Raw genomic sequence first — 14702 nt, 5'->3', positions numbered from 1 at the left:
CATTGCAAAGCCCAGTTCCCAAGTATGCACATGTGGGCAGCGCACTTTGTAGATGGTCCTTGGCCAGTGTGCTTGCCAAGCTCACCTTCCCCTGCCGCCCAGCATACTCATTCCCTCAACTTGTGTGTGCTCACGAATTGCTAGGTCATCCCAATATAAATCTGAACAGCCCACATCCGCTGTCAGCTGGAGAGAGAGAGAATTTTTCATCATCCAAAGCACTCTAAATCCAAAAGATTTCGGAGTTACCTGGACAATTTCCTCCTGACACTAGCGAGGTGAAGCGCGACTCAAATGTATTTGCGTATCTTTGTGCAGAATTGAAGCTGCGTGCCCCAGAGCACGCCTGTGACCCGAGATTCTCCTCACACCTTGCTAATCAGGGCATGGTGTCTGGCCAGCAACGTGGGCATCATCCAGGAGTCTGTTAGAAACGTAGCATCTTGGGCCCTATCCTGACAACCTACTGAATCAGAAAGTTCATTTTAACAAGATCTCCAAGTGGCTTGCGAGCACATCAGGGTTTAAAAAGCTGTTAACACCAAGTGGGTATGAGGCCTCTGGGGCTGGAGTTGGAGAAGGGGTTAGGGGGTTGCATATACTAAGCCTGCTGCTTCTGCTGTGCCGTTCCCTCTGTGGGGGGGGGATTGTAACTCTGGGGTGTCACCAGGCCCCCCACCCATTTCCCCCCATCCCTAACTGTCTTCACCTCTCCATCTGTGGGTGATGCTGGACTGCCCGGGCCGTGGTCTCTGTAACTGCAGGTGACACTTGTGCATGGGCCCATGCTGCTCTCCCCTCCCTGCTGGCTCTGCCCTGTACCTGTGTGAGCTGTTGTCACGGAGACTGATGACTTGACATTTACAGTTCCTTTCCCAGAGAGGAGCACAAGACATTTCACGAAAGCTGCATGTAATCCTCCTCAATCCCCTGCAGAAGGGGAGGGGGAATGCATTTTAAAATAATCCCATTTGATTCATCCCATCTATACGGTATTCTCTCCCCTTTTTGAGTGGATGGAAAACAGATAAGTAAAGATGCACTGCACCTGGGGGAAGTGTGTGTGAGCATGTGTGTGTGTGTGTGTGCATGCGTGTGTATATGCATGCAATAGTTTTGCATTTAGGAAAGTCATCGAGGTTTAAGCAACTTCTGAAAAAACTTCAGATTTTTCATAGAATTTCTTCCAAGTCCATGATAAGAGGCACTGGTCTGGGCATTCCATTGCCCACACTGTAAATGTTGGCTGTGTGCCCGAAGCCAGTAACCCCAAGCACCCATATTCCCACAGGTGCAAGGGTGGCAGACCAGGCACAGTGAATGGGTCCCTTGAGCTTTGTGTCAGCTCACACTGAAGACACAAATTCATACCACATCTTTAGCCTTTCACAGATACTCTCCACACCAAGGCAGTGCAACCACTTCTCCAAACACATACCTGTGCATTTGAGTTCCTCCTTTTTTTCTGCATTTCTCATGCTCCCAAGTAGCCGCCAGTACTAGGCCATGAGTTTGGAATCATGAGTTCTTCCTTTCTTTTCTTTCAGGCAGACAAGAATGCGGCAGGACAGCGGCTGGCTGGTGCCGACAGTGAGTTTCTCCCAGACATCAAGGGTTCCCAGTCAGTTTGTTGTGCTTTTATTCCTCTGGATAACCCAATGTGGTCCTGAATAACCTGTCAGGCTCATCAGCTTGACACTCAGCACCTGAGCCCAGTGAGGAGCACAGCGTCTGGAAGCTTCCAGATGCTTCCAGAGGGATCACACCTCCTGTCGGGTCATTGCTGGGCATCCCACCTCCTCCCTGCGGCACTTGTGAGAGATGTCAGAGTGTGCACTTCCTGACAGGTGGCGTCAGGCCTAGGGTTTTTAAAACACCTGCAACAACAAAAAGAAAGAAATGCCTTATCCTTCCACCTTAACGTGGCCACAGACAGTTTCTCATTCACCTCCTAGAAGTGAGCAATAAGAAAGATGGAAACAGGGACACCTGGGTGGCTTAGTCTGTTAAGCCTCTGCCGTAGGCTCCGGTCATGATCCCAGAGTCCTGGGATCAAGTCCTGCATCAGGCTCCCTGCTCAGAGCGGGGGCCTGCTTCTCCCTCTCCCACTCCCCCTGCTTGTGCTCTCTTTCTCTCTCAAATAAATAAATAAAATCTTTAAAAAGAAAAGAAATGGGGCGCCTGGGTGGCTCAGTTGGTTAAGCGACTGCCTTCGGCTCAGGTCATGATCCTGGAGTCCCTGGATCGAGTCCCGCATCGGGCTCCCTGCTCGGCGGGGAGTCTGCTTCTCCCTCTCCCACTCCCCCTGCTTGTGTTCCCTCTCTCGCTGTGTCTTTCTCTGTCAAACAAATAAATAAAATCTTAAAAAAAAAAAGAAAAAGAAAAGAAAGATGGAAACAGGCAGCTAAGGAATAGCTGGGGCCCCCATGTGCAGTTTGTTGAATGAAGCATCTGGTCCTCTGAAAGTCTCTAGGGTGGCCTCTGTAAGAACACAGCGCCCCACCCCCCGCCCTGAAACCAGCACTGAGCTATAGAACATTTGCGACCTCTGGGACCCCTGCTTCTCTCAGGAAGATCTCACCTATCACCAAATTGAATTAAGAGCCTTCTCTCCTAGCCACGGAATGGAACATAGCCTCTCAGAAATGAAACTTTGTATCTAAGATTCCATTTAGTTTAAACCAGTTAATTCAGCTGAAACCACAGGCCTGTGTTCCCAACAAGGAGGAATGCCATTGTTTTACCAAGGTCCAGCAGGGAGGAGTAACTTAGACTCTGGCCTAATATGTGACTTTTCTTGAGTCTCAGGGGGTTGAAAAAAAAAAAACCAATTTGAATATTTTAAGATCCTTAGAAGGATCTGGTTGGTAACAGGGAGTGACTTGCTACCCACAGATTAACTCAAATGGAAAATAAGTTCAGTCTAAATGACCCTCGTGCATATTTCTGGACTAGGCCCAAAATGGAATGTTCTTCTCTCGCAGCGCACTTTCTAACACCATTCTTTACTAAAGAAAAAATATAAGAACATACCTCATTTTAGTCCTTAGTCCTAATTCTGCCCATATTTAGCTACCAGACTGGATGGCATGCAATCTGAGATTACTGCAGTTTCGATTCTTTGCTACAAATCTTTGCTCTCCTAATGAGGGCTTGGGAGCACTGTGGAGGGCACCGAAGCTTGAAACTCAGTTTCCTACATGAGGGTGTACCCCACATAAAGCCAGGTTGGCCTCTTCTCATCTTGAAGTCAGCCCTAGCCTGGAGTCTCATTCAAAGAAATAAATGAGAAATAACCAAGAAGCAATTTTTTATCTCTATGAAATCTATTAAAATTGTCCAGAGATCCCACTGTTAACACACAGCAAACATGATGGAAACCAGCTCTTCCTGCCAGTTTTTGCCTACAGAAGAATCTCCTTTCTGTGTGTGCTTTCATAGGCCTTGCACCTGCCCCCAGGGACCCTCTTTTCCGTCTCCAAGCTCCTGAAACCTCTCAGACTCAGCTCCCACAAAGTGTCTTCTCTGTCTCCCTTCCCACTGTCTGAATCTACTACTTTTCTCTTGTCGGTAGTTCTCTGATATTTCCAGTGCCAACCTGGCAGGCTTCTCCCAACTTCTCCGGTCTCCCTATCATCCACAAGCAGTCAGTGGTTGGCCCAGGAGCCCACCTGGCAACACATCATTACGCTGGGGGAGGCAGCATGAGGGGCTTGGTTGCTTCCCCTCAGCAAGCTGAGGGCAGAGGGGAGACGATGAATATGTAAATGATAGTTTTTCCCTATTAGGAGGGAACTATTTAATAATTCCTAATTGAATACTTATTTGGGGGGCAAAACACTGCCCAGTGTGAACTTAATTGATAAAACAGACATGGCCCCTGGCCTCAAGGAGCTTACTATCTACAGGAGAAGGCAACTCCTAATAAGTGAATAATCACTCATTGAGGAGTCCTGCAGCCATCAGTGGGGTAGGACTCTAATCCCGATGTCCCTAATGAGGTAAATTAAAGAGCTCACATCCCATTCCACAACCAGTATTAAGTGCAGAGACCTCTTCAAGATGTCTGTAAAGTTCCCAGAGAGAGGAAGATGAAGAATGAGGTATATTTTCCTACCTCTGCTGAATCCCATTCTCTGCTCTATGCCTTGAGGTCAATCCTTTATCTCCCTGATTCCCCATTGAAGCGACAAGGGAACAAAGCCTGTGATGTGTAGCAAAACTTTCACTGAAGTTTTCTAGGTCACTGTCAGAGAGTTACATTCCTGCATGACACAGGAAATAACTTAACAACTTCATAGTAGTCATCTCATCCTAAAAGTCCTTCTGGCCACCATGACACAGGGGATTTCTCAGTGGTTTCCCTACTTCAATTAGCACCCAGACATTGACTATCTTGCTGTTTCTCGTGTGTGTGAAACACATGCATACACGTGCACATGCATGCACACACACACACACACACACTAATTCTAAATTCCTCTTACTCCATCATGCACAGAGATTCAGCTCTCTTCTCCCCTTATACCCAGACTCAGCTCCAGGCCCAGCCCTAGATAACCAAAACCTTCAGGTAGTCAGACAAGCAAAAGAGCTAGCTACATGTTCAAAAGCAAAAGGAACCACAAAGGTATATAGCCTTTCCTCCAATAGGATCTACCCTCTTACTAAGTAACCAAACAATTACACCAACCCTGAATGATATAAAAGTTGTCCCTTTCTGTGTAATAAGATTAGATCAAATACTCTCTAAGATCCACTAGAATATAAGTTCCAAAAAAGCCGGGACTATGTCTCTTTCTCTGCTATATCCTGGATCTAGCACAATTCTATCTCAACAAGTAGATGTTTCTTAAATAATTTATTAAAGTCTCTTTCAGTGCTGACATTCTGTGATCCTTTCACATTTGCAATTCTTTATTTTTATTTTTTATTTCATACTTTTCTCACATATGGAGAAAGAATAGAAGAAAAGTCTTAGTCCAAAGAGTTAAAGCATTAAGTTTGTTTTTATTACTGTATTGGAATTATTTCAGCTTTGAATAACTGAAGAACCAGCTAAAAATGGCTTAAATGATAAAGAAATGTATTATTCCACTGAATGCAAAGTTCAAAGATGATACTGTTCCGGATTAACCAAGTCACCTGCTTGGCAACATTATCAATATTCAGGTTCCTTTTGTCTTTCTATTCTGCCATCCTCCTTGAGGTCCTTAAGAACATCTACTCGTAGCTGCAAAACGGCTGTGGCTGCACCGAACATCATATTCACACATGACAAAGCCCTTCTCTGGGTCCTTCATCTGGAACAGAGATTACCTTCCCAAACGCCAGTCTGTGGACTTTACCTCACATTTCACTGGCCAAAATCACATCCCATGCTCAGTCCTACGCCAGTCAATGGCAAGGGGGATGAAAGAACCATGGCTGCCTGAGACCTATCAGGAATTAGCCCTTGGACTTGGGACACCAGAGTCCCAGAAGATCCCAAAGTCCCTGAAGAAGATGGCCACTTTTTACCTGAATAAAATTTGGGTGGTAGCAAGGATAAAGGAAGGCAAGTCTCTGGGTAGTCAACCAACAGCATATGCCATAATTACTATGATTAAAAAAGCCACTCCAAATATGGTAAGAATTATTTGGGGGAGAGACTAATTCCAAATGAAATAAATGTTTTTCAGATTGCATCACTGATGAACCCAAAATTGTCAATATTGATGCATTAATCTCTTTTTCTACAAACCTTTAATCATATTTTATGTCCAAAGTAATTGGGAGTATTAGAGGAAAAAAACTGTTAATGTCTCCCTTACTTTCATTATTTAGGATTCCTGTTTTAATTGAAAACTTTCTGAGGGATGTATTCCCATCCCCTATGCCCTGACACTGAAACAAACAAAAACCACATGCAATGGATTACACCAAACCCTAAGAAGCTGTTATTTATTTCAAATGCCATATAACCCACCCTCTTAGAAATATTCATTATCCTGTGGAAGTTTCTCTCCTGGATACCAACATAGAACACATTAGAGTTAATCGTTAATTCTAGTGACCACAGCAAATAGGGACAGACATTGAGGCTGTACGTATAAAGTGTCAGCCCACCTGGTGGAGATCCAGAGAGGAAGACAATGTACCCTTCTGCATTTAGATTAAGTGACAAAAATCTGACCTAAGCCATCTTAAAAACACGATTTTTACTGATTTATCAAGACATTCTCCAGACAGAGCAGAACTTTGAAACCATAGAAAGGAAACTTCTCCCTAATTCAAATTTTTGTATCATCTTCTTTTAGGACCTTTTTTTTTTTGAAAGAGCAAAAAGTTTAAAAGCTTCCTACTTGCCAAATAGCACAGCATGATAAATACTATAGCACCCAAATTACTATCAGCAGAGTCCCAGTAGCTCACATGTGCTCGTGGAGTTTCCTTTACAATCAATCAGGTGTATTGAAAAGGTCTTTTGTGATGCAGAAGGGAACAAAAGTCACCTGTGTTTTTCAGTTTACTCTAATTTGTACACGAGGTATAATTTGCTACACCATAGGTCTCTTGCTCAAAGAGATTCAAAACAACAAAAGCAAAAATAATCACTACTATTCTGAGACTGAGCTAAGTGATAAAGAATCTAGCTGTGATCAGCTGGGAATTACATTAAATCTAAACCATACAAAGGAGCAAAGATTTTTAGTGAAGGAAAATGCCTTTAAGTTTATCCACTGTAACCCCTCATTTCATAGATGATGAGGCCAGTGGCCCTGTAGTTAACATGGCCAATTGGATACATAAGTTGATTTTCATTCCCTCTTCATACCCAGTTAGACTATTGGTAAAGGAACACAGAAGGTGTAAACTCTCTAGGCAAAGAGAACAGGAGTGGAGATACATAGTAGACAAGAAACCACAGTGGGATAGACAAGTGGTGGTCACCAGCTTAGCAGACAGAGAAATCTGGAAATTATGCAAAGTTCAGAGGGAAACCCAATGGTGAGAAAACCTGCTTGTGCCCCTAACCCCCAGAAAGGACGGGAACTGGTGACACCAGTTATCTCTGAAGGGGTGAGGGATGGGAATGAAGATCCAGAATATTGATTAAAAGCCAGGATAAGGAGCTGGTACATTTCCAAAATCCCCTTCCCGACTCTACTCAGCCAGGAGACTGCTCATCCTCCACTTTGACAGAAAGTGAGAGGTTTCCACTCTAGAAACACTGAACCAGAGAAGCTGCATGCTAAGGCAATGAAAGGAAGGATGAGGCACAACAGGGAATTACACTGAATTAATAACAATGATGATAGTAAAAATGGGTAACTCATTGAACACTCATTATGCTTCAAATACTTTAGGCACTGTATTTGTAATTAATTGCTTAACCCTAACAACTATCCCATAAAGTAGATACTGTTAGTGTCCTCATTTTACAAATGAGGAAACAGGTACAACAAGTCACAAGTGACAGAGCAGAACTTTGAAACCAGCCAGTCTGTAGCATCTAATTATTAACCATCATACAAGGGACGATCATACCGTCATGATTTCCAGAAAGCCATGATTCAGACATACAGCTCCAATATTAAATTTGAGTGTTCATCATTACAGAAGCTGAAGAACCACAGAGAAAAGACAAGTCCTGCCTGATCAAAGTGACCAGTCAGCCCAACCCACCAAGCACATGGAGTTTTTACTCAACTTTTTAGAACCTTACAATTTAATATGAACAGACAGACAAGGACACCATACATTTGAGCAAAGTCTGTAATGTGAAATAGAGAACCAAAATAAAGAAAGGCAATTCAGAGAGAACAGAAACAACATGCAGAAGAAAAATTTTTAAAAACTAGAATATCCTCAAAGAAATAAGAAGAACAATCACATCCCAGAAACAAATGAAGGATGTTATTTAAAAAAAAAAATATATATATATATATATACATGTAACAAGAAAAAAAATTTTAATTTTTAAAAAATGACACTAGAAATTTAAAAAAAATTTTTTAAAGATTTTATTTATTTATTTGAGAGAGAGAGAGAGAGCACATGAGAAGGGGGAGGGTCAGAGGGAGAGGCAGACTCCCCGCTGAGCAGGGAGCCCGATGCGGGACTCGATCCTGGGACTCCAGGATCGTGACCTGAGCCGAAGGCAGTTGCTTAACCAACTGAGCCACCCAGGCGCCCAGAAATTTTAAAATTTAAATAGAAAAATCAGAAGTCAAGATGAAAAAATTAGAAAATAAATAGGTACACAGATAGAGGAAAAATAAGAAATCTGTACAGTCTAGTATTCTAATATTTTATTAGTAAGAGTTCCACAAAGAACCCCACAGAGAGCGAGAGAGAGAAAAAAGAAAAAATTAGCAAAGAAATAATACAAGAAAATTTCCCAGAACTGAAAAAAAAAAAAAAAAAAAAACTTTGAAAAGGACCTATTGAGTATCCAGCACAATGAACAATAAGAAATAATTCCAACGTATGTCATTTTAAATTTCAGAACTTCAAGGATGAAGAAAAGATCAAAAGAAATTCAGGCAGGAAAAAAGTAACATGTCCAAAGAATTAAGAATCAGAACAACATTAGATTTCTCAAGAGGAACTCTAGAAGTTAGTAGACTGGGAAGAAATAGCTTCGTAATTCATGATTCTGAGGGAAAAGGATTTCAAAAACCAGCTTTTGCTATTTCTCCAGCCTTTCCTGCCCTGCCCTGCTGAACCCAATCAAACTTGCAACCAGCTTCAAATCTAGAAGAAATTAAGGAAATCCCCAGGTGCACATGGATTGGCCTGCACTGGATTCGTGGGGATAGCCATTCCAGCCAACACTGTTACCCACCACTGTGCTGTCACCATTCCAAGGAATGCACACTGGACAACTTTCCTATGGGGATTTACATCATCTCTTGCAAACCCAAACTACTCCACCTTTATGACAGTTTTCCAAAATCTGATCTTTTGGAGCTAGTAAATTAATTTCTCTATTTTCTGTTGCTGCCCTAACCCATTACCACAAACACAGTGATATATAACAACACAACTTTATTATATCACAGGTCTGTAAGTCAGAAGTCCAGGTAGACTAGACTGGTTTCTCAGCTCTGGGTCTCACAAGGGTGAGGTCAAGCTGTAGGCCAACCTGAACACTTTATCTGAAGACTTTGGAAGAGAATCTGCTTCTGGACGCATTCACTTGGTTGGTAGAATTCGGTCCCTTGTGGACGTGGGGCTGAGGCCCCCACTTCCTTGCAGTCTGTCAACCAGAAACCTCTCTCAACCCCTACAGGTCTCCCTTTGCTCTTTGCACACAGCCGCCTACACTCAGGGCCACCAACCGCACATCAAGTCCTTCGTGCCCTTGGACTCTTGCCGACTTCTCCTTCTGCTGCATCTATTCTGCCTCCAGCCAAAGAACGTTCTCTGCTTTGAAGGGTTCATGTGATTAGATTGGGGCCATCCAGATAATCCAGGATGATCTCCCTATGTTAAGGTATGTGACCCTAATACATCTGCAAAATCCCTTTTACCGCATTACAAAATGTGTTCACAGTTTTAAGGATTAGGATGTGTACATCTCAGGGGAACCATTCTGCTACCACAGTTTCTAAAGAAAAGAAACTCAGTTTACTATGGCAAGAGATATATCTATTTAGTCCCTGGCCTTCACTTTGGAATAGGAACATCTGTACTTTTCCATGTATGTTATAAGACCAGAAATTACTAATACAACAAAATTTGAGTGCCTACTATGTGAAAACACTGGTAGACCTTGGGAATTCCAGTGATTAAAACACAGAGTCCACTCTCATTCTCACAATCCAGCAGAAGAGACAGAAAATAATCATAAAAATATGTGGAAAATACGGTGCAAGATAAACTAAAGGATTTTTAAAATCACAGCGGTGGGGCACCAACCCAGCCTTCTAGGATGGGGAGAAGGTTTCTTGAAGGAAGTAACACTGAAATGAATTTTCAAATATCAGTAGGAGGAATGCCTGAGTGGCTCAGTAAGTTAAGTGTCTGCCTTTGGCTCAGGTCATGATCCCAGGGTCCAGAGATTGAACCTGTTTCTCCCTCTGCCTGCAGCTCCCCCTGCTTGTGCTCTCTCTCTGTGACAAATAAATAAATAAAATCTTAAAACACACACACACAAAGATCAGTAGGAGTTAGCCAGGAGGGCTATGGGAATTGGGAAGGTAGAGAGAGGGAAAAAGCAGAAAAATATAAACATTCATACACATTTACACGCAAATATTTTAGAATACAAAATGAACATCTTTTTTTTTTTTTTAAAGATTTTATGTATTTACTTGACAGAGAGAGAGATAGTGAGAGCAGGAACACAAGCAGGGGAAGTGGGAGAGGGAGAAGCAGGCTTCCTGCCGAGCGGGGCCAATGTGGGACTCGATCCCAGGACCCTGGGATCATGACCTGAGCCGAAGGCAGACTATTAACAACTGAGCCACCCAGGCGCCCCAAAATGAACATCTTGAAAGCAAGAATTCTCTTATGAGCATTGTAGGATTTTCTGGACAAAGTTCCTAAAGAACGGTATGACTATTAAAGAAAACTATATCTCCCCTAATAAAGTGTTAATGCATTATATTCATTCTAATATTTTCTAAACACTTGCATATATGTCATTTTATATTTCATCAGCCCCGTGAGGTGAGAAAAGCAAATATTGTTATTCACATTTCATGGAGATAAAAATAGAGTTCAGAGGAATTAGGGACTTTATGAGAGGTGACCCACCCATCTCCTGATGGGACTCCAATCAGAAACTAGACCATCCAGACCCAGTGGATGCATGTGATATAATTATGGATTTATGAAATACCTGAAAAGCCACCAATTGATCCTTACTTTTTGCCTTTGAGCTTACTGCACAAAAAGGGAGCAAAATTATACCCTTACTTAGATGTTATTGCTTTGTTGATTTTCATGTTTCCCAAAATGAATAATTTTTGTTGTTCTACTACAGTCATTAAAAGAAATAGAAGATCTGATCCGCAGAAACATTGTGATAGTGTGAGGGAAACATCCTAGAGGACATGCGGGCTATTGATATTCTCTCCTCAAGCCTGAAACTCTCTGGAGATCCATGAGAAACACAGAATCACAACAAAGTCTGGAAAACAAATTGATAGAATCAGAGACGGTTGCAGACACATAAATAGCTTTTCACACTGTTGCCATTTCAGTTTGGGTTATACTTTAGTTTTGCAAATTGATAGGGGGGAAGAATCTAGTTTTATTTCAGGGTGTTTAGCTTTTCAGTTAAAGACCAAAGAGTAGGTTTCTACATTCAAAATGGTTCCTTTCGGTTGCTTTATTAAAAAAATCACAAAGCTCCTTCCCCCCCCAAAAGAGGCCCATTTGTTATATTGCGATGTGAGGAACAAACTCAAAGGAGAATCAGTGACTTTCTTTGTCCAGAAGTTTTAATATTTTCATAAAGATCCTCTCTTCAGCTCCTCAAGCATTTGCCTTTCATTTTGTTTTATTGAATTAGGCTGCAAAGCACTGGAGCATGAAGCTCTTTGTCATCTCTAACCAGGCTTCCATTGATTCCATGTATCCATATGACTCGTCTTGGTATATTCATCTATACATCTATTGCACTGAAAGAGAGAACTCTCTAATTTATTATGTAAAAGGATAAGCCACCACCATAGCCCATTTCCATGCATGCAGGTATGCTTAAAAAGTAGATTTGTTTCCTCAGACTTAGAGCTAGATTCTTTAGTGGCCTTAAACCAAAGGAAAAATGAAATTATATTGTGATTTTTACGGTGGATTATACGACAACCATGACAAAAGCGGGCCAATATCTTGGCTTTTATTTCTTTAAATATAAGCAAATTTGACTATAAAGAACTCTCGATCAGTATAAGCAAAACTCTGCACATACACCCCCTCAAAAATGCAAATCACACTATTAATTCACCACCTGCTTCTCATTTGGGTCAGACTGCCCACAGCCCAAGCAGAGGATTTGCTGGGGTGGTGAAGGGCTTTATGTGAGTGGCCCAAAAAATTTATTTTTCTCCTGAATATTATTCTTCTAAGTATTACTGAGAGAAATATATGAAATAGGCAATAACATAAGCAAGAATTTCAGAGCCAGAAGACCTTGGCTATTGTTTATAACACATTGTCAGCTTAACTCTTCTGCAGTGTTCTTGCCTTTGAAGCAACATTAGCTACAGAAAGGTTTTAGGTAGGTTTTTAAGCTTCTCTTTTAATTTATTCTGATTCAGAGTCATCTTCTCTTCTAAGGATAGGTACCTGGTTTGTCCATCCCACAAACACTTATGAATGCCTCCTCCATACTATTCTGGCACTACTGTGTGTGCTGGAGGTATAGCAATGAGCAAGTCAGATAAGACCCCTACTGTCGTGGAAGAGGGACAGCAAACATTGAATACACTAGAAAATCTCAAAGCAGGAAGGGCTATGAAGAAAATTCCATATGACAATGTGAAGACACTGGCTGATGGAGCAACATTAGAAGTGGGTAGTCACCAAAGACCTGAGCTGAGACTGAAATGACAAGAACCAGTCAAATGCAGTTGGGGATAGAGTACTCTAGGCAAGGTAACAGCAAGTGCAGAGGCCTCAGCTAGAAATGAGACCTGAGGCTGTTTCACTCTAGCTGGACAGGAAAGCAATCTATCCGCCATTCACTGAGCCTCTGTTTGGTAGGGCCCAGGAATACAGAGGTAAAAACCTCCATTTCTAACCTCAAAGAGCTCAGTCTAGTGGCAAAGATAAGCAAACAATTTGAATATAATGCAGTAAGTGCTATGATAGCAATATGCACATGGTGCTATGGGACAAGAAAGGAGAGATCGGGTAGTGTCATGGCACCAGTCATAATTTAGGTGCCAGCCAATGTGGCTTTTCATCCTGGATCAACCATTAATTAGCATGAACCTTGGCAGGTGAAATTTATTCATATATTCATGTACTCAGTCAGCCAACAAATGTTGAATAAGCATCATGTTCTAGGACTATGCTTGTGTAGGGGATCTACATTAGTTAGGGTGCTTTTGGTTAAGAAGAACAGAACGTCAACTCAAAAAGCTCAAAATGACTTAAAAGAGATTTCTCTATGTGCATAACTGAAAAGTCCAGGAGTTTGGCTTCAAGTATGGGCTAGTCCAAGTGCTCATATAATAGACCTAAGTCTATCTCTCTATCTCTTTCCTCTCTTTTCTCTCCCTCCCTCCCTCCCCCTCTTTCCCTCTCTTTCTCTTTCTCTCTCTCTCTCTTTTTCTCTCTCTTTCTCTTTCCCTCTTCCTCTCTGACCCCAGATCCCAACTCTACTTTTTGTTTATTGTCTTCAGTCTGTGGAAGGAAGCTTCATGTGGCTTATATCCTCCCAACTTCAAGTCCAGAAAAAAAGAAAAAAAGTTTCTCCCTCCTCAGCAGATCCAACAAATGTCCTAAAATTGATGAAACAGCTTTAGTCACACTTTTGTTCCTAGAACAATCACTCGGACCAGGTGAACTATTGTTGCAGCTGACCAGGCCTGGGTCACATCCTATACTGGGAGGTCAGGGATCCAGTCAACCTACCTGAACCAAGTGGACTGAGCTGGAGAGAGGGATGATTCTCCAAGATATAGATTACAATACCAGAAACCAGGGTGAACAAAAGCTGGGCAGGCAAAACCCACAAATGTCTACTACAGGACCCAAGGCTAAATGGACATTGTCCTGGATCAAAGAACTCATAACCTTGTGGAAGAAATTAACTACTCCCCCCAAATCATAATATAATGTGATACCCGCCCTACTAGCTGTCCATATTTAAGCCTCAGTCATGTCTCCAACTCTCCCTCCCTGCAGAACACATTCCTCAGATTCTTCTCAACCTGTGCATTGGGATTCCCAGTGCATTCCCCCAAATACTGCTCCCCCTTTCCCTAGCTCTCCTTCAGTTTTTCTATAGGTCCTTTTAATCTAACATTGAAGAATATATTGGTTAAAACCAATAATTTTATTTTCTTGAATTTTCAAAAAGACAAGTTTAAATAGCAACTATGTCATCCTGTCCCACAGCCAAATACTGAATAATACCTTTTGATGTTTCCCTTTTACCCACAGCATGTATAGATAAGGGATTTCTTCCCCCACCATACCTAGCTACTGTTTTTCAACCTAAGAAGTACAAAACTGTGGGCCTCCAATTGTAGATAACCTTGCTTACATTTTGCACATAATTAAAATGTTCCTGCCCTTTGCAATTGCGTTCCATCTCTCAGCTTGATTTCTTTAATTGGTCCCACATCTTAAAGGGGCTCTGTTCAACATTTGGTATTTGATAGATCCCATGGGTCTTTGTTGCTGACAACGATGCTGCCATCTCTATGCCTGGTTTATAGTCAGATACATATGTGTCCCTAATTGCTTTTATTTTTAATGGAAATTTGATCAGGAAAGTTCTCAGATTTTCTAAAACATTCATCATAAAATAACTCCCTGTCGCAGAATTGTACTCAAAACCATAAGTCATTTTAAGATAGCCTGGCTGGAGTATGAGTTTTGTCCATCCCCATATTTGTTGAATATAAAAATCAATAATGCCACCACTCTGCACATTTATCTAATGTAATAATCAATACTAATACCTTTCCTGATATTTACTTAATATAATAATCAATAACAATACTGTTTGTTTATTTGATGCCATTGATCAAGGA

General features: G+C 41.7%; 1 long non-coding RNA gene across 2 annotated transcripts in view; it reads right to left on the bottom strand.

Moving 5' to 3' along the window:
- LOC129045772 (uncharacterized) overlaps positions 1–14702 on the bottom strand; it is a 306077-nt gene that overhangs the window by 78894 nt on the left and 212481 nt on the right. For both annotated transcript variants that reach the window (XR_010411381.1, XR_008505924.2), the window contains one exon: positions 1439–1877. This is a non-coding gene — a long non-coding RNA (uncharacterized LOC129045772). The remainder of the gene's footprint in view (positions 1–1438; positions 1878–14702) is intronic.

The sequence above is a fragment of the Mirounga angustirostris genome, unplaced genomic scaffold (assembly GCF_029215605.1).
Source record: "Mirounga angustirostris isolate CCGP_5_RB_7025 unplaced genomic scaffold, mMirAng1.0.hap1 SCAF_5, whole genome shotgun sequence".
NCBI classification, from domain to species: Eukaryota; Metazoa; Chordata; class Mammalia; order Carnivora; family Phocidae; genus Mirounga; species Mirounga angustirostris.
This window is presented reverse-complemented; position numbering and strand designations above follow the sequence as displayed.